Genomic DNA, 14,595 nt, shown 5'->3' with positions numbered 1-14,595 from the left:
AACCCGGGCATTCATCGGCGGATTCGGAAGGCTCTGCCAGAGGAGTGACAGCGGTGTACGCGGTGAGTTCAAGTTTGTAAAAGAGCGGAGGTGGAAAGGTTTCCCCGTTTTCAGGGGATAGCGCATATTTAAGACACCATCCGAACTTTCAAGTCATCACGGTGGTGTAATTTGCAATATTTTCTAAGTCGGGCAAAGCAGAGGTGATGTCTGCGGAGGAGTTCCGTGCGAGGGAGGAGGAGGCGGAGTTACTATTCAGTCAAGTCATGGCGCCAAGTAACAGCACGAGTGCACCAGTGATAGATGCAGAATCACAAGACAAACCTAACGTGAAGACACTATACAAGGAATTGTAAAAACAAAAACGGCTTGAGATAACTAAATGGTGGGAACATTATTCCCTTTCCAAATATGCAGAAGTCAAGAGGGAGCCACGAGGGCTAAGAATTATGGGGCATATTATCAAGCCTGTGCGCTAAAATTATCGCCGCTTTATCGGCCGAAAACGGCCGATAAAGCGGCGATAATGGGCTTGATAATATGCTCTGTGGAATTCCAATCGAAGCCCATGTTAGATGTCTTCACATCTAACATGTGCTTCGATTGGAATTCGATAGAGCATATTATCAAGCCCATTATCGCCGCTTTATCGGCCGTTTTCGGCCGATAAAGCGGCGATAATTTTAGCGCACAGGCTTGATAATATGCCCCTATGTTAGCACCAAGCTTCAAAAATCCCAACCCATTAATTCTAAAAGAATGGGGTCAAAATAACCTCGCGGCTTCAATGAACTTAGTTCTCATTCTTATTAAATACGCCGCCATAGACAGAGATGCTATTTTGAAAATCATTGCTGAGTTGGAAGAACAAATAAATGCATTGGGTGAGGTGGAAGGGGCGAAGCAGTTAAAAGAAGGAATGAATGATCGCCTAAAAAAGCACGCTGAGAAAATCAAGGCGAGAAAAATCAGCAAATTCGCCCGAGACGCTTCAGACTATGCGAATGGACAAATATTTACCTTCGCAAGGAAATATAATGCAACAAAAAGACAACAGTTTAGAGGCGCATCAAACTCCACACCCAATGCCCAACCTACAACAGTTGAAAATGAAGCCTATGAAGAAGCCTCAGCTGGCGCCAGCAGCGACACAATGTCCAGCTATAGTGGATCAAGTGGTTCAAGGACAGATTTAAATGTCATTAACCAAACTTTGCCCGTTTTGAATATTGATGAAGAGCTGGGTTTTTTAGTGGCAGAAAGACTACGTACATTAAGACCACGCCAAAAAACGGCAACAGATCCCGCCGCAACCAAAAACGTCGGGAAAGGCGGAGAAGATGCAAACAAAGGGGCCAAGAAACAACAAAAAAACAATCAACAGTGGAAGAAAAAGAAACAATAATGGACAGATCCATTATTAATCTATCTGATGTGGTCCTTACTAAAGCAGAGCAACAACTTCTTGCTTTAGGCTTAAACTACTGCCCCAATCAAAACTTCAACTATGCTTCTACCAGAGTGGATGTTTATTGTTACATCCGCAAATTAAAGCTACGCAAATTCTTCGCTTTACAACGTCTTAAAACCCCTGCTGGCAACAATAATCCTGCCAATCTGAACATCACTGACACGGAACAGCTTTTTTCAGTGTTAGATGTACCAGCGCTCCTTGCCATTCATGATTTAGCGAATGAAGACAACTGCGAAACTAGCAATGAAAATGAAGTGGCAAGCACACAAAATCGACTTGAAAGAATCAATATATCCAAATCAGGAGCAGGCATTACTCCTTTCAAGCGAAAATCTGACTTTGTACCAATTATGGCGTTAAATTTCACTGTGTCACCTCTACGACCCTTTCTTGCGTCAATACGTCCCTTTTGCATACATTACACCTGACGTAGGTATAATGTGGCGCAGGGGCTTACAAAGTGACGCATCTACCTAGATGCGTCACTTTGTAAATATGACTGAATAAGGTGCATTTTGTACAGCACTGGTGCGTCACAAAAAGTGACGCACCGGTGGCGTTAAAGTGACGCATGGCCTCATAAATGAGGCCTTCAGTCTTCTAGTCATGCGTCATATTAAATTTTCAATATTTCGTCAGTACGTATCTGTAAGCGCAAAAGTGATGCATTGCTGGAGTGTGTCACAAAAATGATGCAACTCCAGCAATGCATCTTTTCTTACCCTTCCACACCCCCGTTCCTTTTCAACATTTTCTTTGAATATCCACATTCCCCATGTTCACTCTCCTTCTCCTTACTTTCCTTCCCAACACTCACCGTCTTTCAGTCCCCCTACTTCACTTCCTTTCTCCTCTCATACCTTTCTGTTCTTTCTTACTCATTTTCCTTTCCATTATCAACGCACTCCACTTCACTTACTCTTTTTCATTTTTTTAAGAATATAGCTCTTAGATGAGAATTGGAGGTAGTTCTGAAAAGAACTTTTTTTTTCTTCTTTTTTCTTTTTTTAGAACAAAAACAAAAACAGGGAATGGAAACTGCTCAACAGGAGCAAAAAAAACAAAAACAATGAGGGCTGGGAACGGCAGCGATGGTTCTCCAATGCTCGAACCATGAGCAGAACACTTTGCTCCCCAAAGGTAAGTAGCTGATCACAGTATGCATTTCAGGACGCCTTTGTTGAATGCAGGCTGAATGTTTGGAACCAGCTCTTGCGATCGCCCCCTCACTGAAATAGTTGCTCCTCCGGTTGATGTAGAGGCCCCATCACTGGGAACCTCTTGGGCCAGAGCCCTAACACTTTCCCGGGCAAAATTCTGGGGGTGCTTCCTCTCCACATGGCGAAGCATTGTGGAGTTCCCAAAAGAATATTTCTTAGTGGGGTCACCCCGTGACAGGACTGTGTGACAGATCCTGCACTCCACTTTTGGAGCATTGACCTTCTTCTGGTCATCAGGTATGGAAAAAAAATTCCAGATGAAATGCTCTTTGACCTTCGGCTGAGGAGGCTCTTCATCAATGAATTCAGGTTCATCTTCACTGCTGAATGGTCTGGCAGCCATGATTATCCAAGAAAGATGCAAGAGCAAAAAGGCAGGTCTTTCAGTCACAAAAGTGAAAGAAGAAGTGAAGGAAATGGTTGGGGATTTCATTCTTTGTAAAAAAAACTGTTAGCAACCAATAAAAAGTGTTATTTTAAGGTCACATGACTTGACGCGCTGACGCTGCGCGCACCGGAGCGCTACCGGGGGCGCATACGCGGCGCGAACGTAGGCGCTTCCGGGGGCGCTTACGCGGCGCGCCTAAGTGGCGTTTTGATAGTTTCACGGAAATGAAAAATTATTTTCATTTCCTTACTCAAAAAAACTGCTTTTGTTTGCTAAATGTCTTGCGTTATTATTTACTTTTCATTCATATTTTTTTACACAAACGCAAGTAGCGCTCTGGGTGCGCTTTCCGGAGAGCTTACAGGTGCGCGGACCCAGAGCGCCCCAAGAAAAAATGATAAACATTTTTTTTTTTAAATAAAAAAAATAATACTAATTAATACTCACACAAAACAGCAAACTTAAAAAAAATCGGAGGTTACAAACTCGATATAGAAAGGAATTAGCATTTAAAAAACCTATGAAATTCACTGAAAAAACCATAGGTGATGTCATGGTGATGGTGGTGACAGTGATGTCATGAGTGATGTCACTGACCATGTCATGAGTGATGTAATATGTGACGTCATCAGCAGTGCATTCCATGCGCGCAAGTTATAGTGAGTCCAACTAACTATAACGTGGGAATTTCAATGGTTTTATGTCAGTAAAATTTCCAGGTAACTATAACTGGCGTGAAACCTATGTTTTTTTCAGTGAATTTAATAGGTTTTTTAAATGCTAATTCCTAACTATAACTGGTGTGAAACCTATGGTTTTTTCAGTGAATATATATATATATACACAGGATACTTTGCAATATGTGGATTTAGCACTTTATCCCCATTCCCCTTATTTCCCTATGCACTTTAATACACTCCACTTGACGCAGGCTTGGAACCAGTCTAATTTGTATATATTTGCACTTATAATCAGCCTCAATTCCTCCAGTCACCGTCAATACATTATGTGGGTATTTTATGTTTTTTTCTAAATGGATTTATCCTGAAATTAATTATATGAAACCATCTCTAAAAATACTTGTGGAACTACATTGTACCTTTTGCACAAAGTGACTTTTCATTGTATTTATAGTGTTTGTCAAAATTCGAATTACACACAACTTGCATAATATAAGAATGTAATGTTAAATGGAAATGCGAAATGTAGCACCACACTCCTTAAGACAGGAGCAGTATGTCTTTCATTTCTGTGAAATTCTGACATCACGTGACTGGGCGGGCTGATTGGGTGTGCACTGCATTATAAAATTAAAAAACTCAAACTGGCTCACTTGCATGTGAACAAGGGCTTTTCAAGCCCGAAACGTGTAGTGCCCTCTTGCCTACCGGCTTTCCTGCAATAAAGATCCTGTGCAGCGCATCTGGTGGTCCGTCTCCTATGTTTCCTCGCCGGTCTGACTCCCGTCTGACTCGGAAGTGGTGTTTGGAGTTTCCGCGTATGTAAATTACGGAAGCCGGCTTGCTTTCGTTCCGGACCCCCTTTCCAGCTTGTGGCGCCACTGTCAAGCCATTGTGTTCAAAAGCTTTCCTGGAGGAAATCAATCGTGGCAGCCCCCTCACTCGACCTGAAACAAGATACTCTCAACCGGCTGTGCAACCCGGGCATTCATCGGCGGATTCGGAAGGCTCTGCCAGAGGAGTGACAGCGGTGTACGCGGTGAGTTCAAGTTTGTAAAAGAGCAGAGGTGGAAAGGTTTCCCCGTTTTCAGGGGATAGCGCATATTTAAGACACCATCCGAACTTTCAAGTCATCACGGTGGTGTAATTTGCAATATTTTCTAAGTCGGGCAAAGCAGAGGTGATGTCTGCGGAGGAGTTCCGTGCGAGGGAGGAGGAGGCGGAGTTACTATTCAGTCAAGTCATGGCGCCAAGTAACAGCACGAGTGCACCAGTGATAGATGCAGAATCACAAGACAAACCTAACGTGAAGACACTATACAAGGAATTGTAAAAACAAAAACGGCTTGAGATAACTAAATGGTGGGAACATTATTCCCTTTCCAAATATGCAGAAGTCAAGAGGGAGCCACGAGGGCTAAGAATTATGGGGCATATTATCAATCCTGTGCGCTAAAATTATCGCCGCTTTATCGGCCGAAAACGGCCGATAAAGCGGCGATAATGGGCTTGATAATATGCTCTGTGGAATTCCAATCGAAGCCCATGTTAGATGTCTTCACATCTAACATGTGCTTCGATTGGAATTCGATAGAGCATATTATCAAGCCCATTATCGCCGCTTTATCGGCCGTTTTCGGCCGATAAAGCGGCGATAATTTTAGCGCACAGGCTTGATAATATGCCCCTATGTTAGCACCAAGCTTCAAAAATCCCAACCCATTAATTCTAAAAGAATGGGGTCAAAATAACCTCGCGGCTTCAATGAACTTAGTTCTCATTCTTATTAAATACGCCGCCATAGACAGAGATGCTATTTTGAAAATCATTGCTGAGTTGGAAGAACAAATAAATGCATTGGGTGAGGTGGAAGGGGCGAAGCAGTTGAAAGAAGGAATGAATGATCGCCTAAAAAAGCACGCTGAGAAAATCAAGGCGAGAAAAATCAGCAAATTCGCCCGAGACGCTTCAGACTATGCGAATGGACAAATATTTACCTTCGCAAGGAAATATAATGCAACAAAAAGACAACAGTTTAGAGGCGCATCAAACTCCACACCCAATGCCCAACCTACAACAGTTGAAAATGAAGCCTATGAAGAAGCCTCAGCTGGCGCCAGCAGCGACACAATGTCCAGCTATAGTGGATCAAGTGGTTCAAGGACAGATTTAAATGTCATTAACCAAACTTTGCCCGTTTTGAATATTGATGAAGAGCTGGGTTTTTTAGTGGCAGAAAGACTACGTACATTAAGACCAGATCCCGCCGCAACCAAAAACGTCGGGAAAGGCGGAGAAGATGCAAACAAAGGGGCCAAGAAACAACAAAAAAACAATCAACAGTGGAAGAAAAAGAAACAATAATGGACAGATCCATTATTAATCTATCTGATGTGGTCCTTACTAAAGCAGAGCAACAACTTCTTGCTTTAGGCTTAAACTACTGTCCCAATCAAAACTTCAACTATGCTTCTACCAGAGTGGATGTTTATTGTTACATCCGCAAATTAAAGCTACGCAAATTCTTCGCTTTACAACGTCTTAAAACCCCTGCTGGCACCAATAATCCTGCCAATCTGAACATCACTGACACGGAACAGCTTTTTTCAGTGTTAGATGTACCAGCGCTCCTTGCCATTCATGATTTAGCGAATGAAGACAACTGCGAAACTAGCAATGAAAATGAAGTGGCAAGCACACAAAATCGACTTGAAAGAATCAATATATCCAAATCAGGAGCAGGCATTACTCCTTTCAAGCGAAAATCTGACTTTGTACCAATTATGACTCGTGATGCAGTTGATGTTTTCCAGGATTGTGTCATCACAGAAATGAAAAAAACTGCATAAAACTACCAACATCCACAAAAAAAGAAAGAAATTTGATGTGAAACAGGCGCGATATTCTGCATTGATGAAAAAACTAAAGAACAATCCAGACATCGTAGTCAAAACGGCGGATAAAGGTGGAAACATCGTTATTTGGCCTAAGGCAGCGTACATTCTGGAAGCCCAAAGACAGCTATCGGATCCAGCTTGTTACAAAAAATCTACAAACAAGGAATATACCAAGGCTAATGAAAATCTAAATAAACTCCTACAGAAACATCGCAGAGGGGGCCTAATCTCGGAGGAGGAGTATCAATTTATGCTCAATGAACATCCCACTTTGCCAACTATGTATTTAATCCCAAAAGTACATAAAGGACAATCACCAGTGCCAGGCAGGCCGATCTTCTCTGCGATAAACAGCTGTGGAGAAAGAGTAGGCCAATATGTGGACTTTTTTCTGCAAAATTGGGTAAGCAGCCTGCCTAGCTTTGTACGTGACACTGGAGATTTTCTAGCTAAAATAGAGGATCTAGAATGGCAAAATGATATGCTGCTAATAACTTTGGATGTTGAACAGCTATACACTAGCATTTCACACACAGATGGTATGAATGCAGTTTCTCATTTTTTGGGCCGTCGGCCAATTGACTTCTATGAGCATAACAAAGTGATTCTGGGCCTAATAGAGTGGTGTTTGTACAACAACTATTTTTTATTTGGTAAAGAGATTTGGAAGCAACTGAGGGGCGTGGCTATGGGGGCCTGCTTCTCCCCCAGCTATGCGTGCTTGCACGTTGGCTGGTGGGAGGAGCGGGTCCTCAACGTCACGCATCAAGTGTGGGTACGAGAAAAAATTGTCCGATACCTTCGCTATATTGATGATATTTTTATAGTTTGGCAAGGTGATGAAACAGAAGCTTGTGCTTTTATCAATGCAATCAATGACAATCCATACAACCTTAGATTTACTTCTAAAATGAGCACCAAACAAGCGGAATTTTTAGATGTCACTGTGTATATTGATGATCATAGCAGGGTGCAGACTACTCTCCATCGTAAAAGTACTGCAGGCAACGCTACCCTCCATGCCTCTAGTTTACACCCTAGGCATACAATCCAAAGTATTCCCTATGGTGAAATTCTCAGGCTGAAAAGAATATGTAGCAGTACTACTGACTTTGAGATGTGTGTTAATGACCTGCGCAGCCGTATGAAAGCCCGAGGATATACAGAAATTTTTTTAGCCAAGCGTTAGCAAAATCCCAGGGCAGAACACGGGCTAGTCTGCTATGTCAAGCTTCTGAGATTACTGAATTACCTGATGGGACAGTAGATACCATCAAACAGGAATGTCCCAGATTTATCACCAATCACAGCAGCCAACAAAACAGGATAAGGCAAATGATCAACCATCATTGGCCCATCATACTAACTGACAATGTATTGGGCAATATGCTTCCTGATAAACCCATGGTTACCTTTCGTCGTGCACTGAGTATGGGTGCTGTGCTCGATCAGAGTAGTCCGGAGCTCAAATGCAAACTGAATTGGCTAATTAAGGAGGGATTCCGGAAAGGCTCTACTTGTAGAGCATGTAAGTTCGGAATAAATAAAACACACTACAAAACCCCCTTTAGCGACACTGAGATTCCCATCAAAGGCCAGCATACATGCAAAACAGAATATGCAGTATATGTACTGACATGTACGTGTGGCCTCAATTATGTAGGCAGTACCAAACAGCCCGTACATGTCAGAATTTTGCAGCATATTCGAGCCATTTTGCACTCAGATCCTGCATATCCGGTCGCACGCCACTTTTTGAGCTCACATAATAAGGATATCAATTGCTTATCTTACTACGTATTAGCTTCAATCCCCAAACTGAGGCGAGGTGGCAACCGTGAGCTCAAACTCAGACAATTAGAATCACGAATGATCCTGGAATTTGACAGTAAATGGCCAAATGGGCTCAACATTACTGAGGATCTTCGTCATTTTTTGTGAAATGCCTCCTGTTTACAATACTGAGTCTTGGATTCATTCATTAAATCCTGTTCTCCTTCCCTCTAGATAGTCAGGTTCCCTGTTATCTGGTGGGCCAAATACTCTTTTCCAGGTGATCAATAATGGTGCCCGTGTAACCAGCTATTTGTTTGGCCAGTCAAGTTCCTTGTTGGCCATTCCACCATCGATACAAGTAACTCCTTACCTTCTCTAAAATTTGTAAATATTGTTATTTAATATTTTGTATACACTTTTTTATCAAATTTTGTATGATATTTACTAGCACTGTTTTTACACTGGGTGTTTTTAGCTATAATGAATTTTACATATTGTAGTTTTATCTAGTATCAAATGTTTTTACAGTATTTTATGAGATATATAGAAGGACAGGGTCCTATCTCTTACTGTTTGCATTTATGCACTGAATACACAGGATACTTTGCAATATGTGGATTTAGCACTTTATCCCCATTCCCCTTATTTCCCTATGCACTTTAATACACTCCACTTGACGCAGGCTTGGAACCAGTCTAATTTGTATATATTTGCACTTATAATCAGCCTCAATTCCTCCAGTCACCGTCAATACATTATGTGGGTATTTTATGTTTTTTTCTAAATGGATTTATCCTGAAATTAATTATATGAAACCATCTCTAAAAATACTTGTGGAACTACATTGTACCTTTTGCACAAAGTGACTTTTCATTGTATTTATAGTGTTTGTCAAAATTCGAATTACACACAACTTGCATAATATAAGAATGTAATGTTAAATGGAAATGCGAAATGTAGCACCACACTCCTTAAGACAGGAGCAGTATGTCTTTCATTTCCGTGAAATTCTGACATCACGTGACTGGGCGGGCTGATTGGGTGTGCACTGCATTATAAAATTAAAAAACTCAAACTGGCTCACTTGCATGTGAACAAGGGCTTTTCAAGCCCGAAACGCGTAGTGCCCTCTTGCCTACCGGCTTTCCTGCAATAAAGATCCCGTGAAGCGCATCTGGTGGTCCGTCTCCTATGTTTCCTCGCCGGTCTGACTCCCGTCTGATTTGGAAGTGGTGTTTGGAGTTTCCGCGTATATATATATATATATATATATATATATATATATTCTATCCGATCTCCTGCACAAGCCATGCAAATGCGAAGGAATCACGAGCCACTCCAGCCGGGTAGGGTTCAAGGTGTTTTTAATGGGCAAAGAAACAGACGCGTTTCGAGCACACAGGCTCTTGGTCACATGACCATAGCAGACATGTTGTTGCATTAAATAACATAGGTTTAAAAAAAATGAAAGAAAGACTCAATGTTTCTGTCACATTGAGTTCAATAATGTGCTTTCCAGGGTTACATTACATCATGTAAAAACATGTAAATGGGTAATTTACAAAGAGCACATTTTTATACATTCTTGTATTTATGCAAGTATTGTGCAAAGTGATTTAATCTGGTACAAAATTGCGGGTGTAGTACCCAATTCCTTTTATAGCTCCAGTTTGTATAAATTGGAGGGGGAGAGGCGGGAGAATCATACTCTTGTTTGTCAGATTGGAAGACAAAGGACTGTGAGTGACAAAGGCCTAATAAGGGTTTTGACACCAGATATGGTAGATGATATCGTGTAGGTTGAGCATGGAGTGACTGGAGTTTCAGAAAATGCAGGGTGTAGTACCCATGGTGAGAGTGATAGAAGAGTATGGTTGTCGTTACTTAGAGTGATGATTATATCAAAGGGTTTCCTATGTTCTAATGGTGATAACTATTTTCCAACAGTCTGAACTCAATAATTTATTATACTGAGTAACAGTGGTGTACATAATGTTCTCTATTTATTCATGCAATACCGTGCTCTTATTAATTATCACTATCGGATGGTGAACGTAGTCGTGCTCATATCGATATCACATATCCGTGAGGTATTTTGGTTTCAGAGGTGTGTCCTTGGCCTGTATATTGAAGATAAGACAAAGACAAAAATATGTCAGTCATAACAATGTTCATACTTAATTATTCATACAGTCCATTACTTGATTCCTGATTCATAGTTCCTATTCTCCTGCCTTATACACAATGATTTGCTAAACAAAACATATATCAAAAACAAAAGTTAAAAAATTGTTTTAAAAAAAAACCGTATGGTCAAAAGAATCAGAGTCTTTAAAGGTTGACAGAGGAAGTTCACAGAAGGAGAAATTTTACAGATGAACATACATCTCTTCATCAACGTTCATCCCTATTGGAGCGATACTGCCTGCCTGGAGAATAAATCTTGATTCTGCTCTATGTAATGCTGTTACTCTATCACCACCTCTCACGTGTTTTGGTACAGAGTCAAGGACGAAAAATTTGGCCTTAGTCCAGTCACCATCATGATGGCTATGGAAGTGTTTGGCTGTACTGTAGGTGAAATCTTTGTTAGTAATGGCTCGCCAGTGCTCCAGAATTCTCTTTTTGGCTGGAAATGTAGTAGATCCTATATACCATTTCCCACAGGGGCATGTAACAACATAAATTCCAAATTCAGTGTTACAGGTGATTTTCTTGTTTATCTTCCACATTTTGTTTACTCTACTGAGTAACACTTCCTTCACATTGGTGCTATGCCTACAGGCTTTACATTTCCCGCATGTTGTGACTCCACCCCTGGGTTCAAGCCATGTCTTTTTCTTCTCCATGTGGCTATGTACGATCAAATCTTTAATCGATTTGTCTCTCCTGTAGGTTATTGATGGGTGTTTGCCTAGTTTGTCTTTTAGTGTTTTATCCTGTAAAAGGATATCCCATCTTTTCCTTATTATCTTACTGAAATCTGGTGATTGGGTGTTATAGGTGGTTATCAACCTGATTGGTTCAGTAGAGGAATCTTGCCTGTGTTTTGGTGCTTGGAACAGGGTGTCTTTCCGGTCAATTAGGGCTACTCTGGCTTCACCTTTCTGGAGCATATTCTGGTGGTACCCCCTCGTTACAAACCTCCCATGCATTTCTTTTTTATGTTTTTCGAAGGAAGTTGTGGAGCTGCAATTTCTTTTTGCTCGTAGGAACTCGCCAAATGGTATGGCCCATCTGAAGCTAGGGGGGTGACAGCTAGTGGAGTGTAGCAGTGAGTTACCTGCTGTCTCTTTTCTGTAAATTTCAGTTTCAATCTTGTTTTCAACAACATTCATTCTAATGTCCAGGAAGTCTAGGGTTGTTTGGCTATACTTTATAGTAAATTTCAAGTTTAGGTTATTAGAATTTAAGATGTTTACAAACGTAGCAAGATCTTTCTCATTACCCTCCCAGACAAAGAAAATGTCGTCAATGAACCTGACCCAAACATTTACATTTTTTGTCCATTCTTCATGGGCATCGTCCCTGAGCACCTGTTCCTCCCACCAGCCTACCAAAAGATTGGCATAGCTGGGGGCAAAACAGGTGCCCATCGACGTGCCCTGTATTTGTTTATACAAGGATCCATCAAACAGAAATACATTTTCTTCTAAGCATAATTCAATCATTTGTAACAACATATTGGAGTGTGCTTTCAAATGGTTGCTTCTGGTCTGTAAAAAGTACTCGCATGCTTTAAGGCCATCTCTATGTCTTATGGACGTGTAGAGGCTCTCTACGTCCAATGATACCAACCAGAAGTGTTGCTCCCAATTGATATTCTCCACTTTCTGGAGGAAATCCTTGGTGTCCTGTATGTGGGAGGTTAAACCCTTTACATAATCTTTCAAAAAATAATCCACATAGTGAGATATATTCTCCATGAGACTGTTAATAGAGGACACGATAGGTCTCCCTGGTGGTGTAGTGGGGTTCTTGTGTACCTTGGGTAGTAAATAGAGTGTGGGTGTAGTGGGATTTTTATTGATGAGAAATTTGGTCTCATCCCAGTTTAACAGACCCTTATTGTTCCATTCGTGTATGTACTGATGGACTCTACTCTGTAGTTTGGTCAGGTAAGTGTGGTTAACTTTCACATAGCATGTCTCGTCTGACAATTGTCTCATTGCCTCTGCGATGTATAGCTTCCTGTCCCATAGGACAATGTTCCCTCCCTTGTCTGACGGCTTAATAATTACTGAGTCGTCATTTCTTAGTGATTTTAGGGCCTCCCTCATCTCTGGTGAGAGGTTCTGTTTCTCAGGGGGTTTGTGTAGGAGTTTGAGCATGTCATTGGTGACTAAGTCATGGAAGAGATCAATATTGTCTCTAGGGAGTTGTGGCCTGAATCTGGATCTAGGTTTGAAGGGGGTTGCAATAGTATTGGATGGATTATCACTCTCTGTGGGTGTTATATCTGGTGTTTGGCTTTCCATTTGTGTTGGATCTATTGCACCCTCTTCATAAAGATCATCCAGAACAGTCTGGAGTTCTGTGCCAGACGTAGTAGGATTACTCTCTAACATTGGGGTTTGACTAGGAGATCTTTTGCTAGCATGGATCTTATGTAACTTCAGTTTCCTAGTAAACATATACATATCAATTCGTGCTTGTGTGTAATCAAAGTGGGAATCAGGGCAAAATGTTAATCCTAATTGAAGCACCTGTTCCTCATGTACAGTTAATTGTCTGTTAGAAAGGTTTATTACCGTTAGTTCTTTACTTTGTGCATCCATTATTTGGCTTTTGGCATCTGGCTTTTGCTTCCCACTCCAGTGCTGTTGGTTTTTCCTTCTCCGGTCTCGTCGCCTTTTGCTCTTCCCCTTCCTCCTCGGCCTTGATATCTTGTCCTCCCTCTGATGGACTGTTCGGTGTCCTCCTGTAGGAGGCGCATTTCATCGGAAAAAGCCGTAATTTCCGATGAGGCAGCTCCATCCAGGGAGCTGGCTTCAGAGCTCAAACTTGTCTCTGATTGGCGTCGATCCTTGTCTGCCATTCCCAATGCTTTATCTTTCAGGAGAGAGGAACGGGGTTTGTCAAATTTTTTTGCAAAGGTTAGGATCCTTCCAGACATATAGTCACGTTCGTCACGCTCAAATTTTAACTGTTTCCTGGCCATGATATCTTTTTCAAATTTCTTTATTTTTTCGTCTACTGAAGCAAGAATCTTGGTTACCTCCGTTTGGTTAGTATCCTTTGCCAGATCGTCAAGAAGCACTTGTATTTCCTTAAGAAGCTGATCATGTTCTTCCCACGCATTCTTGATCAAGATCTGCATCATAACTTTTGAACATGCATTGGTGTTCTCACGCCATGCTTTAAGAACCTCGGGTTTAGGTTTGTTCAATGTAGGCACAATGAAGATCCTTAGCCCTCTGGGCACGCGTTCCACCTCGATATAATTTGCTAGAGATGTCGCTTCCCACCATCGACTAAGTTCTTTTTTTCTCAGTCTTTCTAGTTGAATACCCTTTTGTTTTAAAGTTGGTTCATTTGCATGTTGTGTGTTTCCAGTTGCTGTTCTATCTGCTCCATTCAGTGGTTTCTTTTTAAACACGTTCTCCGCTGAGGCTTCCCGCCCCTTTAAAAACTCCATTGCCCAGAATGCACTGCAGCCGCTTGGCCGCTTCCTACCCGGTCGCGCTGTTGGCAACAGTTGCCAAGCGAGTCCTGGCTGCCGTTTCTCGCTACTGCTTCCTCCTTGCTCCGTATCTCAGATTCTGTTAGTTTCCTCACGAGTCTTCCACGGGTGCGGGGGAGTGCCTTGGGCAGCAGTCACGCCGAGGCGATTTAGCAGCGAGATAATGTTGACAGCCGGCGGGCGGAGATTTCCTGACTTGCCGTCACTTTCCAGAGGTAGCGCAGCTCTCCGCCCTTCCAAACGGGCTGGGGCTCGTGTCTCGAGCGGGCACCACCGCTCACGTAGATTCTATCCGATCTCCTGCACAAGCCATGCAAATGCGAAGGAATCACGAGCCACTCCAGCCGGGTAGGGTTCAAGGTATTTTTAATGGGCAAAGAAACAGACGCGTTTCGAGCACACAGGCTCTTGGTCACATGACCATAGCAGACATGTTGTTGCATTAAATAACATAGGTTTAAAAAAAATGAAAGAAAG

Source organism: Lissotriton vulgaris, chromosome 6, assembly GCF_964263255.1.
Source record: "Lissotriton vulgaris chromosome 6, aLisVul1.2, whole genome shotgun sequence".
Taxonomy (NCBI): Eukaryota; Metazoa; Chordata; class Amphibia; order Caudata; family Salamandridae; genus Lissotriton; species Lissotriton vulgaris.
The sequence above is the reverse complement of the archived record's forward strand: the minus strand, read 5'-3'. Positions refer to the sequence as shown.